The 19,115-nt window shown below is 43.6% G+C and overlaps 1 protein-coding gene across 11 annotated transcripts in view, besides 1 other annotated feature; it reads left to right on the plus strand.

Annotated features, from left to right (window-relative positions):
• Positions 1–19,115, plus strand: part of Esrrg (estrogen-related receptor gamma) — a 606,376-nt gene that overhangs the window by 293,440 nt on the left and 293,821 nt on the right. The window lies entirely within an intron of this gene.
• Positions 5,580–7,107: an enhancer, noted in NCBI's record as "VISTA enhancer mm111". NCBI's record gives its function as "enhancer in: cranial nerve[5/9]" and the evidence as "EXISTENCE:transgenic organism evidence [ECO:0001131][PMID:17130149]".

Raw genomic sequence — 19,115 nt, forward strand, 5'->3', positions numbered from 1 at the left:
GAGCATCTTTGTCGGGCCATCCAGGGGTGATATCATTCTACTGCATCCGTATTCGCTTGGGCACTTATGTGAATGACACACACACACACACACACACACACACACACACAGCTGAATCTGCAAAATAATCCAGGCTCTGGAAACCTCACTCTGTGACTTGGACGTATTTTCAAAGTTATCTTAGTCAGCTACTTCCAGCTCACATGGCAAAGCATGTGGAGCCATGAGAGAGCAGAAGAGGGAAGGAGAGCCTTCAGCAGAAAGGGCCAACTGGCCTTCAAGAATGCTGTGGGAGCTAAGTATGGAATCTAAACATTAGCAGAGGTTTACCGCTCTCTTTGGCCCTTCCTGGGTGACACCTCTGACCTCTTGTCAACAGTCTTAAATATCAAGTAATTTATTAACCCTAGCACGCTTTGGTGGCCAATTGCAAGGCAGCCCACTGTGTTTAAGAGGCTTTACCCAAATGCTGGGTACTCAGCAGAGAATCTCTCGGCAGCAGAACCACCTGCTCTCCCTTGACACATCTTGGTTCACACAAGAACTTGAGAACACTCCTGAATTCTTGAATGAATGCCTAGAGTCAAAAGGCTTACCAGCAGGATAATTTGACATGAAAAGAAAAGATAATATATTGGAGATAAGAAGCGCTGTGATCCTAACTGGAGGTGGTTTGCTTAGACAGAAGGTGGAGGAGATATAACCAGGCGTTTACTTTTGTTTTGCCTATAGTGTACACCAGCGTTCAGGACATTATTTTCTCTCTTCCTGCCGCTATTGCGTATTTTGAATATTGTTACCACCCTGAAATGTCTCCATATTTTCAAAGGGAAGTGAAAAAAATACACTTCAAACATTCAGGAGCAAATTTATGTATGTATGTATGTATGTATGTATGTATGTATGTATATATGTATGTATGTGTATGTGTGTATGTATGTTCACTGTGATTTGAAGCTAGTCTTATATATATATATATCATATATATATATAATGAATTTAATAATATTCAATCCTCATTCCTCTTTTGGGCTTCTTTCCCACCTCTGGACCAACAAGACCCTCTCCTGCTTCCATGTCCTTCTCCCAATGACCCACTAAGCTCCACTAGGGCTGCCTGCAGGAGCAGGGTGAAGGTATTTTCTGGATAATTCTCACTCACCAATGCCCACACCACTGAAGAAAATTACCTCCTCCTCCCCCAACAACCGTTAACTGCCGGCCGCTGCTCAGGGAGTGGTGGGGCCTCATCCAAGAAAAAGTATTGGACCACTCAACTTGTGCTGGTGGTGGCCGCAGCTACTGTGAGTTTCTGAGTCCTCTGCCATGCCCTGTTCAGAGGACATCATTTGCTACCACTCTTCCCAGCCTCAGACTCGAACATTCTGTGTCCTCTCCTAAAATGATCCTGAGATGTGGGTAAGGAAGAGGTCTAGTGTAGGGCTGGGCACTTAGCATGAATGTCAGCATGGCACAGTGTTTTTAAGAATTGTGTTGTGAAATGAAGCTTTTCTTCTCATGCAAATGCATCTCCATTCTGTCTTGTAAGGATTTCTATCCACTCCCCTGGAACTAAGGCATCCCTCCCTGGAGGTCCTCCTCCATTCTCCAAGTGGGTGACATCCTCCTTCCTCTTTTCCTCCACTGCACCCCTTTCATTTGTGACAACCACTCTATTTCTTGGCAACAGTGGGAATTTTTCCTCTTAATGTATTGTTTGTGTTCTGACCGTATCTGTGTTTTCCCTGTCTCGAGTTGTGCACTGTGTTCTTCACTGGTATCGGCGTTTGAGGTGGTCATTGGGTCTGTACAGTTTGTGTTCTGAAAAGGCATCACCCCTCCGTTTAAGGTTACTCACAGTTACGCCTTTTGTCCAGAGTTGGACTGGGCTCATTTGAACAGTAAGCTGAGTATAACGTGGCAGAAACAGAACCATGTAGCAAAACTAGTTTCTATCAATTCAACAACGAAATTGCAGAAGAGCTACTGAAGACCTACTAGGTGCCAGACTGAAGACCCACTAGGTGCCAGGCTAAAGACCCACTAGGTGCCAGACTGTGATGGGTACTACCAGAAATAAGAGTCTGGGAAAGATTACCTAGGCTTTCCTCTGCAGGGATTTTGCTGGTAAGACAAAGGACTATGCAGAATGTAAGCCCAGACATCAGAAAATTTTTCATCATTGGCATCAGCTGGGACAAATTCTTTCAGGTGGCTGCAAGAGGAAGCTTCTGAAAGAAGGAGACTTGGAAGAATGGCAGGCAGGCAGGCATGCATGCTCTGATTTGCTGATTTTCCTTGTTGGTGAGATATGGCACTGATAGAGAGATGGCTCCGTAGGTAAAGTGTTTGCTTCCCAAACGTGAAGACCTGGTTTGGAACCTCAGGACTCACCTACACTCAGACGTGATAGTACCTATATAATTCCTGTGCTCGTGTGGTAAGATGGGGCACATAGACAGGAGAGTCCTCAGAAGGCCACTGGCAAACTGGCCCTACACAGCAGTGAACAAGAAAGCCTGTCTCACATAAGGCAGAAGTCGAGAGCAGGTACCAGAAATTGTCTTTTGACTCTAAAAAGCACTCAGAGGAACCCTTTGCTTAACACACACACACACACACACACACACACACACACGGACACACACACGGACACACACGGACACACATGGACACACACGGACACACGGACACACACGGACACACGGACACACGGACACACAGACACGAACATGAACACAGACACACGTACGGACAGATTTTAAAAAAGAGAAACTTCATTAAGGAAAATAATCCTAATATACAAAGCGGTAGAAGATATTTTAAAACATCACACCAGTTGGAGGATAGCTTGCAGCTGGCTCCTGTCAATCAGAAGAGAGACCAGAAGAGCAAGGCAGATGGAAATATGTTGATGATCTGGGTGTCTGATGTCCCAGAATGCCAAGTTCGTTGCTCACTGCTTGGTAGCTTTCTCTTCCTTGTGACAACATTGGGTAAGGACTTGTAAGCAGCTGCACTCTCTGCCAGAGAAGGTGGCAACTGTCATGCCCATATCCAGCGTGCCAGTGCAACGGCCTCTTGCAATATCAACCTATTAATTGGTAATACAATGACAAGCCATTGCTTCATTTCCTTCCTGAAGGGAGACAGCTTCCCTTCTTCCCAGATAGCTGTCTCCAGGGGTTTGAAGAGAGAGAAGTAAATGTAAATTAACATTTGCCTTGTTTTAAAAAGCTGCTGCTTCATCTGAGGTATAAAGAAGTTTGCTGACCCGGACATTGTCAGAGCTGTGGTGGAGACATGTTAACTGTATGTACGTGTTTTTTTAAAAAATAAAAGTACAGAGGAACCAGGGAAGGCACAGACAAGTTATTTAAATCCTGAATACAGTCAGACCTCATATGCATTGTTTAAAAAAAAAAAAGCCCTAAAGAATTGCACACGGATTAGAGGGATGAATATTCTATTATTTCAGTCTGTTCTGCTGAGCTTCTTATTGTGACTTTATGCTTCGGAAACCTGCTCGGAATTTGGCTTTGCCGTGGTCGGCAGTAATTTTAAATGTGTATCAAGCACTTGATAGTGTATGATTTGCGTGCGGTTGCATTCTTATTCCCTAAATTTTCTACCAATTTATTACTTTTTTCATACTGTTTTAATATTTCAGGATGATGAATATATACAGCATCATTAAAGGTAAATAAAAAATGCATGAAATTAAAAAATGGAATATTAGATGTTTCTTTGCCGTAATCCCTGGCCCAATAGGAATGAGATGCCACTGTTCTACCGAGTAATCCCCCGGTGTGATTAGGAACCTGGGAGTGTCCGCTCGGCCCACATAATATTTGTATCCTCTAAGCCTATTTATGTAAGGTTCGAGTAAAAGTTGTTATTAGAAGGACCTATAAACCCATTTTACATTTTAGGAAGATGGGCTGCCTCTTAATCATTTCCAGCTTTATTATGTCACGGGAGTCCATGAAGGCAGCGTGTTCCTAATTCACTTTGCAGAACGCTGTCAGTCACTCCTTCCTTCCAGACTCACGAGATACATTGGCAGTTCTATCAGAAGACACTTTTAAGACCATGGATTGAAACGGATTGAACTTGGTTCATTTGTATCTTAAAGCCTTTTTAAAAATCTGTTGGAAGGAGTCAGTTTCCCAGCGTCTTTGCATAACCTTGAGGGACACTGGAAAGTTCCAGGCACCTTTCTTGATGTCTGTCTAGGACCAGTTGTCCCCAAAGTATTTTCTCTCTTAGAGTATGGTCTGCATCGACTCACAAAGCCCTGGTTTTGTTTGGTTTTAGTTTCTCATTAATTACAATAAATTACATTTTCCTATGAAAAAATTTATACTCTCCTATAAAACTGCTCACGTTTATTATTATTTTTGAGCCAGAAAGTGCAATAGTTTGTAAAGAGAATATCTAGATGTAAAAAGACCAAGAAATATTTTCTCTAAATCATAAAATAATAGTCCTATGTAGGTGTCTCATGTCACTAGAGTGACTTCTTTGGGAAGATAGTTTTTTTTAATTTTTTTGAGCAAATCTTCAGCGTCTGTTAGGGGTTTCTAATAAAGAAAGGTTTTCAAAACCACGCCAGAGTCATGGAAGGCATCTTTCTTCCCTCCACTTGTGTGTTAGCAGACGCTGAACTCCACCTGGTGTAACTTAGGCCCCTCACATTCACAAATATTGATCCACAAGTTGCAGAGCAAAAGTCTGGGATTTCAGGAGAGTGGGGTGTGTCAGATTGGCAAGTAAATTCCGAGAGCCTTCCTGTAAGCGTGCTACATTCTGGTTTATTACTTACTCACTTTTAGACCTAAACACAGAAGCCAGTATTCTCCATTCCTTGCAAACCCAAGTCCTGATTGGCGAAGATGGATAGCTCTCTCTCTCTCTCTCTCTCTCTCTCTCTCTCTCTCTCTCTCTCTCCCCCTCCCTCCCTCCCTCCCTCCTTCCTTCCTTCCTTCCTTCCTTCCTTCCTTCCTTCTTTCCTTCCTTCTCTCTCTCTCCTTCCTTCCTTCCTTATCTCTCTCTCTCTTTCTTTCTTCCTTTCTTTCTTTCTTCCTTTCTTTCTTTCTCACAACAAATAAAAGTTGTATGTATTTATTATGTGCAGCATGTTATTTTGAAAATAGTGTGCATTATAGGGTGCTTAAATTAAGCTAACAGAAAGAAGTGTTACCATACAAATTCTCCATTCTGCTCCAACGTCATCTTATTAAATCTACAATTAGAAGTAACACTGCTGCTAAGCGACCCCCATTCTGAGCATCCTTGAATGTGCAGAATTTTAAAGTCATGCTTCTTTTATACAAATACAGATGATATGGGGAGGGTACATTTTAGAACTGTGACTGGGTGTGCTGGGTGTATGTGTGTGAGCACCTCTCTCTCTCTCTCTCTCTCTCTCTCTCTCTCTCTGTGTGTGTGTGTGTGTGTGTGTGTGTGTGTGTGTGTAAACACGGTATGTGTTTCTGTGAATACATGTGTACATGTGTGTGCTGTTTGTAAGTCAACATCTAGCTCTGTTCTTCAGGCACAGTCCATGTTTTGTTATTTGTCACAGCCTCAGTTGGCCTAGAACTCGCTAACAAGCTTAGTCATGAAGGAGCCCTCCCATGCCCACCAAGCTCCCCCCTCCCCCTTGACCATCTGCATTGGTCAAGTTCAAGTGCTCAAGTTTGCTTTTTGTTTGGGCAGAATTGCTGCAGCTTTACTGTCTGCAAGTGTGCCAGTCCACGCGCGCACTGTTCGCAATCACGGGCATTTTAAATATATTTCTTTGCAAGTTGATTTCTCCAAGTCAGCTCCAAAATAAGCAAAAACAAAACAAACAAACAAACAAACAAACAACAGAGAAACCAAACAGCATGTAGCCCGTAGACCCCTAGATGAACTTTGCCACTAAGAAGGCATTTCAGAACTGGAGAGGGAAGTTTTAAATAGTCCACACACTGATGCTACAAAAATCCATCTGAGAGCATGTGCTTCCCCACGGTCCTGTGACAGCCTTTCTCCATTGTGATCAGCTCAGCTGAAATCTGAGCCTTCTGCCACCAGCTGTGCTGAACCCAACTCCAAAGTCTCAGGTTGCTCTGGCAGAGAAAGCCCTGCTGTTCTGCTAGGCAGCTTGTAGTGGCTTGGGACCCTGTGAGCCTGGGCGGGGCTGAGGCTTGAGCTGGGGGGGTCCTGTTCCCGAGTAGGCAGGTGGCACAGACCCCAAGAGAGCTAATCTTCTGAAATTCTTTGGGTGGTTAGGAATGTAGTGTCTCCTCTTTCTCAAGGCCCTACTCCAAAATACCAAGCTCTGAAGCCCATGTGCTAGATAGACAGAAGGCTGGACTGGCTTAAAGCTCAGGCTAGGCAACCAGCTCCTGTGACCTCAGGCTAGACCCTCACTTCTCTGTATCTTATTCCCCAATTTGTAAAGTCAGGAGAGTAATAAAAAATGCTCTTTGAAAGACTAAACATGTAAGGCTCTTAGCTCTTGCCTGCTGCATAGCGATCAACCTCTGCATGCTCCGCCTCTGTATGTGCAGCACTTTTGACTTTATAAGAGAAGAGACTGGGGGAGTAGGTCACCAGCTCAGCGCAAGACCACTTAGCCAAGAATAGAATTCGTCTTCCCCAGCTTCATGCTTTTACACTACTAACCTAAGGTGCTCTGCCTGCAGGCCCTTCACATTCCTATTCTAGGCTAACAGTGGGAAGGCACAGCCTCACCCAGATCAACCTGACCTGATACATCTCACGCTCATTGTGCTGATGATAAATGAAACAGAGAACCATCTCTCATGATCGCTGCACTAAGAACGCTATTGGACTTTTCAAAATCTGTGTTTTGTGTGCTTGGTGATTTTGGAATGTTTAAGGGGAGCAGGGCGGGGGGTGGGGGAGAGGGTATAGGGAACTTTCGGGATAGCATTTGAAATGTAAATAAAGAAAATATGTAATAAAAAAAGATACGATTATACTTGATGTAGACATTTAAATGAACTTTGAGCCTGAGCCGAAATATGGCAGGATTTATTTATTTATTTATTTATTTATGTATTTTACTGTTCACAGTGGTGAAAGCCCTCTACAGTCTTCTGCAAAGACATAGAAGCTTCTAGAATAATTCTAGAAGCTGGAAATAATTCTAGAGAAAAACACATCTTCTAAGTGAAAGACTGAAGTAAGTGGCAAAACATAGAAAGGTTAAAACTCTGTGTATCAGGCAGCATCAAATGGTATGGGCTATGTCTGGGTTGTGTATCATGTGTGAGATCAACACTCATAAATACATTTGCAAGTTAATACCCGGGTATTAACTAGTCTAAATGACTAGTTATCAACTGGGAAAAAGAGTTGGATTTGCCAGTTATCAAATGATTTACATACACACAATTCTCTCAATAAACAAACAAAACAGTTTATGCTTGTAGGCATTATGTATTTCAACTTCTTCTATATTCTGAACTTTATTCTGCAGATGGAATTTCCATTCAACCCCCCCCCAAAAAAATACTAAATAAACACAAGTTGGCTGTTCTTGTCCAGGGCTCAGCCTGTTAAGTTGGTTGGTTGTTAGATATGGTTCAGTGGTCCAGGGGGCGGGAGCATTACTTCTCAGAAGTTGACAGCAATGTTGTCATAGTTATGTCAGGATCTGAGTGTGTGTGTGTTTGTGTGTGTGTGCGCGCGCACGTGCGCACACTCACGAAGCCTTTGGGCACATTAGCACATTTAGGTGGTAATGCAAAATGGGAAGTAATTGGGTTGAGGTGCTCCTGAGACATTAGTGGCGCTGCAGGCAGGGAAGCACGCATCGGAAAATAAATGACAAATTAGTATGCGTAATCTCTTTATTGTGAATCAGATGCCACGGCAGAGGTTCATAACACATTAATAAACACCAGTTAATGCAAGGGAGACCTATTCCTGAAACTCACAGGGGCAATCGGAGTACTTTCCCAAGAATGTGAGCGTGAAAGCCGGGGAGCTGAATTAGCAGTGCAGTGCTTGCTGTCCCAGTGGAAGGAGCTAAGAACCCACATACGTGCTCCTTGGAAATGGAGGGCTCCCATAATCCTAGTGTGTGGGGGTAGAGCTAGGGCATCCCCAGGCTAAGCTGCTCCATAAGGCAGCTGAGTACAAGCTGAGCTCTAGTTGAAAATGGAGAATGACTGAGGATGGTACCTCATATCAGTCTCTGACCTCTACATCATCATACATGGCCACACACATGTACCTCACTCATGTGAACATGCATACACATTTCACACACACACACACACACACACACACACACACACACAAAACATACCACATAACACACAAAGAAGATAACATGAATTTACTAAATAATTTCTCCTCTATACAGCACACATTACATCTAAAACTAAAGAATGTGCCACAGGTGTCCTTGTAGTTCGGAAGCACAGGTGGACACTGTCATTCAACTCTACCTGCCTGAGCATCTCACGTCTCTAGCAAGCTGAAGACAGGCAGGTTTTGCTCTTTCTTTTCTTTTCTCACAGATGAGCTACCTAAAGGTTGGGGCAGTCAAATGACTGAGCAAATGCTGCTGAGTCAGGTAAGAAGTGAAGCCTCAATTTCCAGGCTTCAAAGTTTATAGCCTGTGATCTCACATCCTCGTCTATGTCAGAATAAAAATCAATATTCATTACAATTATGTAATACATATTTTCACCTATCCTGAGGTGACTCGGATCCCTGGCCTGCAATTACAAACGTATCTAAAATCCTAAATTATTAGTAATTTACTGTTCTTGATAACACAAGGCATTAGAAGACCTCCTATGTATGAAAATTCTGAGACACCCACAGCTGAGCCTTGGTGTGTCCACAAGTGTCACTCAACAGGCTTGGCATGGCCGCTGATCTCCTGTTCCGGCTCTTGTCTGACTGAGTCATGTGCTTAACAGGCAAAGCTATGTGAGTCATGGGGTTTCTCTCCCAGCATCTCCAGTGCATGAGTCAGCTACCACCGCTCACGGGATCCTTTAGTGACTAGGCGCCGTCCATAAACCCCTCCAGCTGAGATCTGGTCACTCTGCCAGCTTGTGCATCTCTGTGGTGAGCCATTCAGCTGGGTGCTCTATTTTGTCTTAGTTAACACGATGTTCTGTAATTGTCCTGGTGTTTATTATAAAGGTGATGTTCTTGCCTGTAGAGTTCTTTCTATTTTTATGTAGTCAGCCCTTCCCTTGAAGCTGTTCAGCGTAGAAAACGGGCACTAACTTTATGCTGGTCAGTCTGGACTAGGGAGGCTTGGGGTAATTGTGATCCCTCTTGTTTGTTTGTGTAAGGACACGAGCTGTGACATCAGTAGGAATGAGGTCCCCTGAGATATTGGAAAGAGTTGATGATGTCCCGTCAAGGTCACGGAGGAGAGCTGGTGGGAGAGCTTTACCAAGAAGCGCTTGCTGACAGGAGCCTGATATGGCTGTTCCCTGAGAGGTTCTACCAGCACATGACTAATACAGATGCAGATACTCACAGCCAACCATCAGGACCCCAATAGAAGAGCTAGGGGAAGAGCTGAAGGAGCTGAAGGACATTGAAACCCGATGGGAAGAACAATATCAACTAACCAGACCACCCAGAGCTTCCAAAGACTAAACCCCCAACCAAAGAGTATACACGGAGGGATAGATACATATATAGCAGAGGACGGCCATATATGACATCAATGAGAGGTGGGGTCCTTGGTCCTCTGGAAGCTTGATGCCCCAGTGTGAGGGGATGCTAGAGAGGTAAGGTAGGAATGGGTGAGTGGGTGGAGGAGCACCCTCATAGAGGCAGGAAGGGAGAGGGAAGGTGATAGGGGCTTTGTGGAGGGGTAATTAGGAAGGGAGATATCATTTGAAATATAAATGAATAAAATGATTAATAAAAGAAGAAGAGGAGGGCTGGGGCTGGAGCTCAGTGGTGGAATACTTGCTCCACATGTAGGAAACTGTAGGTTCCATCCACAACGAATGAGACCTGTGTGCTGTGTGGTTTGGTGATTATGTTTGCGCTAGAGTTATCACCGTTCATTTTTTTTTCTTTTTTAAAAAAATTGTTTATTTTATTTATTTACATATCAAATGTTATCCCCATTCCCAGTTTCCCCTCTACAAAGCCCCTATCCCCTCTCCCTCCCCCTGCTTCTATGAGAGTGTTCACACACCCACCCACCCACCCACCCACCCACTCCTTTCTCAGTGCCCTAGTGCTCCCTTATGTTCAGCAACAAGCTGTCCCTTCCCATTGATGCCAGATAAGGCCATCCTCTGCTACGTATGCAACTGGAGCCATGGATCGTTCCATGTATACTCTCTGGTTGGTGGTTTAGTCCCTGGGAGCTCTGGGGGGTCTGGTTGGTTGATATTGTTGTTCTTCCTATGGGGTTGCAAACCTCTTCAGCCCCTTCAGTCCTTCCCCTAACTCCTCCATTGGGGTGCCAGTGCTCAGTCTGATGGTTGGCTGGGTGCATTCACATCTGTATTGGTCAGGCTCTGGCAGTGCCTCTCAGGGGACAGCTATACATTTTTAAGGGAGAAAAGTTCCATTGTGTATGGCAATTGCCTGTAATAAAGAAGGAGGAAAAAACAGGAACTGTCGATCCTTCTTCGCATCTGTGGATGTTGCGCCTCTGTGGTTGTTGCGCCCTGCTCTCTTGACCACTGTCAGAACAGTGGTACCACAAACACTTCCAGGAGATGCCCTGCACCCCTACTGAGACAGGAGAAAAGCTCTGTTCTGCCACTATGTAGAAATCACCTTAGTGACGCCTTTGACTCCCGCTTTGGACATGGAGCTCAGCATGCACCTAATATATGCTTTTCCACAGAGATCCATCCCAGTGTCCCATAACGTTTCAGGACCCCCTGGACCTTTAGAAAACACTTAAATATGTTAATTTAGTATTTTTTTAATCTTTCTTATGTTAAAGAAATAAGCTGGAGGCAGACAAGGTTAAAATACTGGATTTCAGTTCCTTGTCTAATACCTTTCTTAAGCATATACTTGACTCCTTAGCCGGATTGGTTTTTGGGGGGTGGGGTGGGTGGGTGTTTGTTTCTCCTCTTGAGAGCAACGTAGGGTAATTACTCTGTCTACCTTCCTAAGGACAGTGTAGTAATGTTTCTACTAAGTAGCCTGTGATCAGGCGGCAGATAAACAGTAGAGCCTCTGTTTTAATGACCCCCTTCTTGACAGTGGCCTGCCCTGTGCCAGAGCCAGCACCCTGGGCCCTGCTTTTGTTCTATATTCCCCAGTACTACGACAAAAACTATTTACATTTTTGCCTGAATAGCTTAAACACCATTTTAGAAGACTTTAGATTGCTTTTGAACATATTTGAATGCATCTTTAGCCATCGCTGGGCTTAAAATGGAAACCCTTTTTTCAGCTTATCTGTATTAAACACCTGTAAAAATCAATGGTACTGTATTTTTTTTCTTATAATGCTCAGTTCCTTTAACTAATGCCAGAAATAATGCACAATTTATTCTAGCGTGTTCTTTTCCCTCTGCCTGGTGTTCTCCGCTAGTAAGTGGCGTAGCGTGTAAGAACTCACTTCTGCTGACTTAATGGTAAAATTGCCTGGCTGATGCTGCAGTTCAACCAATGAGAGTCTTATCCTCAAGAAAAAAAAATTTGCTATCTCTCCTTCTGATTATCGTCTGTCTTCTTCATAATGAATATGCAGAAAGTTTATTTTTTTATTTTTTATTTCTTTTGCAGAAATGTAGCCATACATAAATGACCAATAGGACAGGTGAGAGGTAACTATGGAATTTTCTTTGAGACTTGTTATTTTTCTCTAAAATCATAAGTCATTACATTGATATTGAAAATATTGAGTGGTTTGTGTGAGCTTTGTGTAAACTAAGATTCTTGTGCTGTAGCCCATTACAAATGTGGAAGATTGGCCACTTTTGTGAGTTAGAATTAAAAAATGTGATAATAATGTCTTTTCATCATCATAAAGAGATGATAAGTACTAAATGAAATATTAATATTATCTCACTTTATTTGATAGGTTCCGTCTTCTCCCACACCAAACATTTTCCCTCAAGAGTAGCCATTGCCTCAGATTTAAAAGAGAAATCTTAGTAGAATATGGCTTCTCCCCTGTTCCCCCAACACACACACACATACAGAGGAATCAGGTATCTCATTTTTTTATTACTTTGTTTTCTTCTCTCTCTTCCCCCCACTTTTTAAATTATTTGTGTGTGTGTCTCTAAAGAAAACCTAAGAAACTTATATGTTTTATTCAGGTTTATGGAAAAGAGGTAATAGTTCAGTTTCCTTGATTATCTTTTATTTGTCTTTTGCTAAATGGCACTTTATAAAACTTATTGCTGATATATATTTATATACTTGTGTATATAAAAGAGATAGATATGTACATACATGTATACATATATATGTATATATATATGACACACACACACACATATATATATATATATATGACATACACAACCCTCTGTACCCATGGATATCACTATTCAAACAACCAGAGATACAAAAGGTTTGGTGTAAAAATGATGTCTATCAGGAACATATGCAGAGGTTTCCCCCACTTCATTCATTAGCCCCAAACAGCAGCAGCAAAATAACTATGCACAGAGCTGGCCTCGTATTTAAAGGATATTTGTTTGAGTAATAGCAGGGTATACATGGATAGACACCAACTCAACTTCGGGTTCCAACCCCACAGGGGGTCGTACTGTACATTAGATATGATGTGTATCAGATATTTACATTACAACCCATATCAGAAGCAAAACTACAGTTATGAAGTAGCAACAAAATAATTTCATGGATGTGGGTTACCACAACATGAAGGACTGTATTAGAGGGTCACATCATTAGGATGGCTGGAAACCCCTGTTATGCACAAATATGATGTTTTGTATAGGGGAACTAAGCACCTCTGATTTTATTACCTGAGGATACTAGGGGCACCTGCACATGTGTAGTAAATGCAGCCCCATGATATTTATATTGTATCTATTGTGTTGAAGCCTTTAGACTGGTCATGAAGCTTTCAGGATAGATTATGAGCTTAATAACATATGCAATGCCCTGTGTGCAGTACCATGAAAGGGAAGAATGCAATTGGCTTTATTCACCAAACAGTAAGATGCATGAAGACAGGTTTTATGTAGAAAACATGTAGCATACTTATATCATAGAGGAATACATAGAGAAGGGAGGGAGGGAGAGGGATGGGGAAGAGAGAGAGAGAGAGAGAGAGCACTCCACTGCTGAGCAGTACTTTGCATACCCCATTCTGTCTATATCAACTGCAGTTGGGGCTTTCCAGCCTGTGTCTCTTAAGATTGTGTTTCTTCCCCTCGTGCACCACTGCTCCTTATTTTCAGAGTTTTTCTGAGACTACATGGTAGCTTGTACTGTAACCCCAGCACTGAGAGGCAGAGGCAGACGATCCCTCAGGCTCACTAGACATCCTATCGCTTCATGAGCTACAGGCCAGGGTGAGAGCATGCCTCAAAGGAGACTCACAACACTTGAGATTGCTCTCTGGCTTCATACCTATAGACACATGCGAGTGCACACATGCGTGCCTACTGAAGACAAACAGGATCTGATGTGCTACTAAACACTTCACAAACCAATGGTGAGAATCGGACCTGACCTAGGAGAAAAGGACATCAGAGAGGAGACCACAGCATGGATTGTCCCCACCCCAGATGGATGCTACAATCTCCCGATTTTAACTCTGAGATCCAGCTGGGTGTGGTGGTGCACGCCTTTAATCCCAGCACTCGGGAGGCAGAGGCAGGCAGATTTCTGAGTTCGAGGCCAGCCTGGTCTACAAAGTGAGTTCCAGGACGAAAAACCCTGTCTCAAAAAACTCAAAAAAAAAACAAAAAACAAAAAAACAAAAACAAAAAAAAAACAAAAAAAAACCCAAAACTCTGAGATCCACCTACAACTACTCACTATAACTCACACACATCTCTAGTTCCCAGAGACCAGTTTTCCATCCACACAATTTTATGAGGACTTTGTCTCACCTTATTGAGTACATGGATCTCATAGCCGGTGGTGGCCCCTCACACCATAGTCACGCTTTAGCTTTGGCTCACTGACCTCAAGCAAGCACTGAGAATTCCAAACCCTTTGCAGCACTGACCCAAAAACGTAGAAGCTTATCTGGTAGCCTTTCTAAATTCTACTAACAAGGCACCTCCGTGGAAGGAAACCCCTTTCAGTCCCTCAGGGCTGGTGCAGCGCCTGTCGAAGGCTTCCTGCAACTTAGAGACTCGTGAACTTTTGACTGTTAATTAGGCATCTCCCATCACTTAGTGCATGCCCGGGCATGAATTTAGTACATTTCTCTTTTATCTAACTAGATAATACACTTAGCCATTGACTGTTACAGAGCCTCTGTAGTTTTTGGAGTATAAGAGAGCTATAATGTACTGAGCACTTACAAACACTGAATGATGGTTGGCTTTCATTAGTACTTAATGAGGCAAGCTTCTTTTTCAACCATCTGTCTGTCTGTCTGTCTGTCTGTCTCCCTATTTACTTATTGGAGGCATATATGGGCCACAGCACACATGTGCACAGCAGTCAGAGGGCAGCTGCAGAACCTGGCTATTTTCTACCACATGGGTACCAGAGATTGAAGCTGAGTGGTCAGTCTTGCCAGTAAGCGCCTTGATCTCCTGAGCCACCTAACCACCCCATACATGCTTCTTGGGTGCTCAGACTCACTGTGGTTTTCTTTCCCCTCCCCCTCCTTGGAGCGCTGCAGTCAGGGGTCATGATGACTTTTAATTGGCTAAAGGGACAGAAAGATGCTGCTGGAAAGTTAAAGCAGGTGCTAGGAACCATCTTTCCTTACCTAGTGTAGTGAGCGCTGCTTCAATCCTCCTTTCCCTTTGAGACCAAAGCTAGACATCCATTGTTTGTGGAAAACAAACAAACAAACAAATAAAATTCCCCCAAATTAAAGCAAAACAAAACAACACATCCAATGTTATCTTACTCATTAATGTTTTATTAATACACATTGGGAACAGAGATTAAGACAAACAAACAAACACTATGTTGACAAATAGAAACAAAACTGGTCAGAAAGTCCGGACTAAACTTGATGATCTTCCAACAGCATGTAACACTTTTCTGTCTCTTTAAACTACATATTTTTTGTGCATTGTGATATGGAAGTGTGAGTCAGAGCACAATTTTTGTGGAGTCAGTTTTCTTTTCCCGCCTCCATGTAGGTCTCAGGAATTGAACTCATGTTGTTGGGTTTGTGCAGCAAGCACTGTCCTGGCTGAGGCATATCGCAAGCCCCTTTTTGACTACTGGGGACTACGCCAATATAAGTGTAACACCAAAGCATAGCCAACCTCCAGAAAACAATTCCTAGGCAAAATATCCATGCATTTCTCACAGAAAGGGTGGGAAGCTTGAAAGAGCCTCCTATGTGCCTTTATACCGACAATGAAAAGTAAGGATTGTCCAGAAAGCTAGAAGGGTCCAGAGAAAATACTGGAAGCCTCCAGAGAAAATGCTAGAAACCTCCAGGCCAGTCCCTACTATACTGAAACATGAAGCAGAATCTAAAGCTCGAGGCGGCTACGAACTTGACTCTTACTGGTCTGTTACTGACTTGAGATCTCCCAGCAGGCATTGCAGTTCAAGAAATCTATGGAACTCACTCCTTCATCAAGTATAGGGAACCTACCCTGTGTTGAGACCAAGACGAAGTGACAGAGTTCCCCACAGAGCCCTGGCTTTACAGATCAGCTTTCTGTCCAAGCCCACAGGTTAGCTGGCACGCATCCCCTCAGTACCTCAGGGAGGTAAAGACTGAGTCATCATCTCATGATAGGTTTATTCTCCCCAATTCTTAAGACAACAACAGAAAGATGATACCTGGATGCAATTCCCCTGCCAACAGAGTGCTGTGCAATCCCTGAGTCCCCCGGAAGAGGATTAGAGGTTAGCTCAAGGATCTTGATGTCTCTTACACTCTCGATCCCTCCAGCTCCATTTCACTTCCGGAGCAATACCACACAGGGGGCGGGACTAGAATGAGGTGGATGGTCCACAGCCTGGGCATCACCGGTGACCTTGTTACTGTGTATTAATTTGTAGTAGTGGAATTAAAAACGGTCTGTTCTTCTGCACAGTCATGCCTCCAGTTGATAAGCACAAAGAAAAGTAAATTAAAAAAAAAAAAAAACTCACCTATTTCAAACCCTCCCATGCAACCTTTTTTGTTTTATGACAAAAGAGGCTTAATTAACATACCAGGGCTAAGCAGCCTTCCCAAACTCATGCTAATTATGTATTCTGTTGACCGTGACTCCAGTCATACCGTAATTGGCTTGCAGTAACATGACATTTCAAATCATCTCTTGAAATTACATCAAAAAGCCAGCCTGTTTTGTTTTGATAGGGGAACAATCAATTTGATAAGTGGTAACACAGCTCATTGTTTCACATTAATTAGACTAATTGCTGCGTGTTAGCCTCTGAAACAGACAGAACTTGGAGAAGACAAAGGCTGCGGCCTTTCACACTCCGTGCCTGTGATGGTTCCACTTGCCTGCACATCCTACAGGCAGAGGACAGAGCTGTTAGGAGGCAGCCTTGCAGGAAGCTGGGGTTAACAGTAGAGTGATGTGTTCTGCTGAGTACACAGGCTTTCAATTAGAGCATCTAGGCTCCTCAGACCCGCAGACGGACAGAAGGATGGCCTCAAAGAGAAGCTATTGCCTAGCTATTACAGGTTAGGATCTTCCAAGCAAGTTCTAGAAACCTCCTGACACCTTTCCTTCCCACCCTATATACTCTTGGATTCCTGCTAAAAATGCCCCATGCAGAGCTCTTTGTAGTATTCTGGACATAAGTGCTTTAAAAACAGGTCTACCACAAGACAAACGGAGTCCAAACAAAACCAAATACCTCGAACTAAAACTCCTTTTAAACATTTCCAATTACAAAGGTGTTTTAACCCACAGGGATGGAGCTGCCTGTCATTCCCAAGGGCTCATTGCTTAGCTCTCCATTTGACAGACTGTACCTTGGATTATTCTTGAGCCTGCCAATTTGGCCAAATTGGACAGTGTGATGTTCCTGACAACAGCACATGTCAATCTCAATTGGCAGCCAAGAGCATTTCACTTGTGACCCGCCTGGGCTTCTGATTCTCACAGTGGTTAAAGCTATCCTGTTACTGGGTGTCTGATGCAATGGAACAGAGGTCTTGTCCAAGCAAGAAACATCCAGCACTTATTTTAAAAGGCAGCAAAAGAAAAGACGCTCCGGCTGCAGAGCTCATATGTGGTCTAGTTATCCAGGGCTCGGAACCTTCGCTAACTGCTGGACTAGGTGAACCAGGGTCTGGTGGGTATGTTCCAATCCATGTCTGTAGCATCTTCCCTGTTAAGTGGGATATGACTCTACATGTCCGGCAACACAGCTTCCTGCCACCAGTGAATTTAGATGATCTGCCCTCTTGATGGCTCTTGGTTTGACTTTGATATCAGAGACACGTGTCAAACACCCATCGGTGCTGTCTGGGAGCACCCTGGTTCCTGGGGAATGGAGCTCCCCACGCAGTGCATGGTATGGAAGGACTTCCTCCTCTCCAGTTTCCCCAGCTGCACTGAGAGGCCACTGCCGCCTTGAACAGGAAGGAAAGCAACAGTTTTCCCATTAGATACACAACGGCATTACACACCCTCAAATTGTGAGTATAGTGCTTTGCTGTGTGCAAATGCTTGCTGGACTTGGAGAGGAGAGTTGGGAACCTGGCTTAGGAAATGGATATGAGATGAGGAGAGAGTGGCTGGCTTTGCACATGAAGGTAGGGATGGGGGAAAGGGTGGGATACAGACATCCACACCAAAGCACGGTGTGTCTATCCCTCTTTTATCACCCCTTCAAAGGAAAGGACCCTTTGCAAGTACAAATGCATGCAGCAGATTTGGTTTGGTCATTTTGAGTGTGTGTGTGTGTGTGTGTGTGTGTGCGCGCGCGCGCGCGCGCGCGCGTGCGTGCTATATCACCTAGCAATGAAATGGTTGTTTCTCCAAGTGATTAAATCTTCCATAGCCCCTTTAAAGGTACAAGGGTTTGTGATTTCAGTGTACCAAGATGCTAATGTTCCTAGGAAATCTCAGGGTTTGTTCAGAAGGCAAATGACAAGGGTGTGATGTGCCAAGACCAAAACCCCTTAAAATGTAGGCACAGGGTGAGCCCCCTTCTCTTCAGTACAAGTTGAAAGCTTCATTGTTAGCATCCTTCTGTGGCTCCTGCCTCTAGTAAAGTCAAGCTCCACTGTAGGCAGAGAAAACCATTCTCATTAGCTGAGCACCAGCCTCTTGCAAGCTTGGCAGCCAGCCTAGGGTCCTTAGGCTGTCCCATGCTCCACCTTAACGAGATATTGACAAGACATGGCTAGCCACACCGAGAAAAGGGACTAGGTAAATTAATTAATGAATTAAATTGTCGAAGAACTGACAAAATAATTGTCAGTATTTGAATACAGATCCATTGTTCAGCAGAACAAGAAAATGGACCAGTTGCTTGGTGTAACAGCTGGCATACCAGTGTGTGGGTGCTGATTTCTTTTTGTATTGCTTCTCTCTCTCTCTCTCTCTCTCTCTCTCTCTCTCTCTCTCTCTCTCTCAAGTGTGGCTATAGAATGGGAAGTTAGGTAGAAGAAAGAACTACCGAAGGATTCTTAACCTGTGCCCAATCCTTCTGGCCATTTATTTACTTAATTCCGACTGGCTTTTCCCCACTTTCCATTTAACCACAGATTCTCCAAACAAGACACAGTGGGATAGAGTCACCAGGCTTGGGACTAGGAAGCAGAGCCTAACAGCAGGTAATTTCTGCTGAGGAGAACAATAAGGATCAGAGAAAAATCAGGAACAAATAAACATAGGAAGACATAATGTAGGGAAGGTGTTTAAATGGGCACAGTTGGCAGGCTATTAATCACATGGTGGTCCCACATACAGACCTGTGTGAGCAAAGCTGCCACTAAAGGATGAGAGGGTGGACTGAAGCCCAGGCAACTCTGCAGCCCT

Source organism: Mus musculus, chromosome 1, assembly GCF_000001635.26.
Source record: "Mus musculus strain C57BL/6J chromosome 1, GRCm38.p6 C57BL/6J".
Taxonomy (NCBI): Eukaryota; Metazoa; Chordata; class Mammalia; order Rodentia; family Muridae; genus Mus; species Mus musculus.